Source organism: Schistocerca nitens, chromosome 1 (genome assembly GCF_023898315.1).
Source record: "Schistocerca nitens isolate TAMUIC-IGC-003100 chromosome 1, iqSchNite1.1, whole genome shotgun sequence".
Classification (NCBI taxonomy): domain Eukaryota; kingdom Metazoa; phylum Arthropoda; class Insecta; order Orthoptera; family Acrididae; genus Schistocerca; species Schistocerca nitens.
In genome coordinates, this window is record NC_064614.1 from 9,757,033 (window position 1) to 9,760,924 (window position 3,892).

Below are 3,892 nucleotides of genomic sequence, written 5' to 3' on the forward strand. Positions count from 1 at the left end.
CAGGCCATGTTCCAGTACCGTACGCACATCCTAAGAAATGTTTTCCTCGAATTGAGCCCTGTGTTTGATACTAGAAGACTTATCTTTGGAGGAATGGCCTTTTTTCCAGTGCTAGCCTACTTTTTACATTCTTCTTTCTATGCCCGTCATGTATTTCGTTTCTTTGGTAGTAGATTTCCTTACCTTCATCTACTTCGTGATCACCAATACTACTGTTAAGTTCCTCGCCGTTCCTGTTTCTGCTACTTCTCATTACCTTCGTCTTTCTTCGATTTATTCTCAATCCATATTATGTACTCATTACACTGATCGCTGCACTCAGCAGATACTTTCACTCAGGACAGCAATGTCATCAGCGAATCGTATCGTTGATATCCTTTCACCTTGAATTTTTATCCCCCTCCTGAACCTTTTATTTTTTTAATTCTTTTAAATTCCCTCACTGCTTCTTCGACGTATGGATTGAACAGCAGGAGCGGAAGGTTACATTACTCTCTTACACCTGAGGCGTAGCGCCATATACCGATCCTGCCTTGGAGGCGGTTAAGTGGGAGATGTGTCTCAGAGTTGGAGAGTGACAGATGGTGACGCGAGACTGGACGCGCACGTAGTTTATGTATCAGCCGATAGAGGACAATATTGGATAGGTGGACTGTGATTTTAGTTTCGATTGTGCCCACTAGAGTGCACTAAAGTAATAGAATGTTTTTCATAAACTGTTATAGTATTTTTATAAAGTGTTATTATGTCTTTTTGTTTATGTGAACTGTTATAAATGTGTTTTAGCGTATGAACGATGCGTGAGTGTGGTTTAAAGTTAATATGAAAATAATTGTTTAACGTTGTTATGTAGTGGGATTTAGTGTGGGAACATTTCGAAGAAGTATGGATGTGGACAAAGGGGATTTTTGTAGAATAGATTTGTAAAGTAAGTTTATGGTAAAGAGAAAGTTAATTCAGGTATAAATAACAATAGTAAATAAATTTATGCATAAGCAAAACTTCAGTATATTAGATGATTACGTCGGTAAAAAGTGCAATCGTTAGATTTACTATTTTGCGATTGGTTATTGATGAAAAGCGCGGATTGACGCGGGAGAATGTTGTTTTGCTATTGGCTGTTGAGTAAACTGACCAATGGTAAAGCATTATTCTTTGCGCGCCTTTCTCTGCTGGTAGAGAAGACTTGGAGTATTCTAGAGAAGGGTGTAAGCCTAGCCGTGAAACAGTTCGGACGTGTGTAGTAGTAGTTCCGATGGAAATGATAAGTTGCCGGATCTAGCAGTATTTCATACATCAAAAGTGTTGGAAAGTGACGGCATAATTATTCCGATGGGCGTGTAGAAATTTCGGAATTTTTAAGTGAATTTTGTGACGAGAAAATACATGAATTCCGCGTGGCGTATTGAGCAGGTCGGTGTCTAAAAACTGTGACTGCATTTGGTACCGACAGACTTATTATTGGGCGAGCATTATCAATCAAAAACAATGAATATTTTTGTAGCTATTACGTTTTAGGGAAATGCAACACCATAAACTTGCTAACGTGAGTGAAAGGGATTATGAGTGACTGTGTTAAGACTAGCACGGGCTTGGCAGTTATATTTGTTCACCTAAGTTTCAGAATATATTAATTGAGGACAAAATTTCCAGCCTTTTATTTGTGTGAAAACTTTCTCTCGAAACGTAGATTAGTGACTTAAATTGCAGCCTGGTTCACGTCGAAGTTCAGTAGGTTTCCCTCGGCTTTCCTACTGATGATCTGCTGAGACAATGTTCACAGGTAGGTGCAGGTCCGTCGTAAAGGGACGGAAAGAACCGCGCCGCCGCACACTCTTTTTAACCCGTGCACTTCGTTCTTGTTCTTCCACTTTTATTATTCCTCCTTGGTTCTTATACATATTGTGTATTACCCGTCTTTCCCTGTAGCATATTGCTGTTTTTCGCAGGATTTCGAACACCTTGCACCATTTGAGCGCTTTTTACAGGTCGACAAATCCTATGAACGTGTCTTAATTTTTCTTTAGTCTTGTTTCCATTATCAACCGCAACGACAGAACTGCCTCTCTGGTGCCTTTACCTTTCTTTCCTAAAGCCAACTGCTCGTCATCTAACAGATCCTCAATTTTCTTTTCCATTCTTCTGTGTATTATATTTGTCAGCAACTTGGATGGATGGACTGTTAAGTTGACTGTGCTGCAGTTCTCGCACTTGTCAACTCTTGCAATATTCGGAATTGTGTGGATGATTTTTCTCCGAATGTCTGATGGCATATCGCCACCCTCACACATTCTACATACCAACGTGAATACTGCTACCACTTCCTCCATTGGTTTTAGAGACTCTGTCTTTCTGACCTTAAGTCGTCCAAAGCTCTTTTAAATTTTGATTCTAATACTGGATCCCCTATCTCTTCCCTGGCAACGGCCTTGCCGCAGTGGGTGGGTACACCGGTTCCCGTCAGATCACCGAAGTTAAGCGTTGTCTGGAGCGGCTGGCACTTGGATGGGTGACCTTCCGGGCCGCCATGCGCTGTTGCCATTTTTCGGAGGGCACTCAGCTTCTTGATGCCAACTGAGGAGCTACTCGACCGAATAGTAGCGGCTCCGGTCAAAGAAAACCGTCATACCGATCGGGTGAGCGGTGTGCTGACCACACGCCCCTCCTATCCACATCCTCAACTGTGGATGACACGGCGGTCGGATGGTCCCGATTGGCCACTTGTGGCCTGAAGACGGAGTGCTATCTCTTCCCTACGTGAATACTGGTTTTGTTACCACTTCCTAGAATGATTTTAGAAATTCTGTCTTTCATGACCACAAGTCGTCCAAATCCGTCAGAACAGACCTTGGAAGGCCCAACGGTACCAACCGGCCGCCGAATCATCCTCGGACCACAGGCGTCACTGGATGCGGATATGGAGGGGCGTGTGGCCAGCACACCGCTCTCCCGGCCGTATGTCAGTTTACGAGACCGGAGCCGTTACTTCTCAATCAAGTAGCTCCTCAGTTTGCCTCACAACAGCTGAGTGCAGCCCGTTTGCCAACAGCGCTCGGCAGACAGGATGGTCACCCATCCGAGTGCTAGCCCAGCCCGACAGCGCTTAAATTCGGTGATCTGACGGGAACCGGTGTTACCACTGCGGCAAGGCCGTTGGCTAAGTCGTCCAAAGTTCTTTTAAATTCTGATTCTAATATTGGATCCCCTATCTCTTCCCTGTCGACTTCCATTTCTTCTTTTATCACGTCATTAGACAAGTCTTCCCTCTCGTAGACGCCTTCTGTGTACTCTTTCCACCTACTCGCTCTCTCCTCTGCATTTGACAGTGGAATTCCCATTTATCTCTTGATGCTACCTCCCAAACCAAGGTTGTTTTGACTTTTCTATATGCTGAGACAGTCGTTCCGACAATAATTTCATTTTAGATTTGTTGACATTTTCGTGCAGCCATTTCGCCCTACCTTCCTTGCACTTCCTGTTTATACTAGTCTGACAAGAGTTATCACACGAATCCCTTTATTTGCCGTTTGACAGCCGGCGAGTGGCGCCTGCTACGGACGGACGCCTACACTGCCGCTACCCGCCTGGCAGGCTGTCACGTCGCGTGCCACGGATGGCCATCCCAGCCCGTCACGCAGAAGCGGGTCGCTCATGCCGTCGCAGGCCGCTCCGCCCAAATTAATTCCGCCAAGTGATGGATTTCAAAACGCGGCCCAAAACCAATTATGGCGGACAATGGGCCGTCGCGTGATTAACGTCCGCCACCGGCCGCAGAGGCCTCTGTCGGGCAGTCCCCGCAGTTTTATGTCGCGGCCGGTCGCGACTGCAAGACGACGCTGCAGGGTTTACTACGTCCAGTAACTTTATAGCAATGCGTCAGTCTCTCAGTCTC

At 45.3% G+C, this 3,892-nt stretch overlaps 1 pseudogene; it reads right to left on the minus strand.

Annotated features, from left to right (window-relative positions):
- Nucleotides 1–3,040: 3,040 nt before the first annotated feature.
- On the minus strand, nucleotides 3,041–3,158 carry LOC126212653 (5S ribosomal RNA; annotated as a pseudogene).
- Nucleotides 3,159–3,892: the final 734 nt, after the last annotated feature.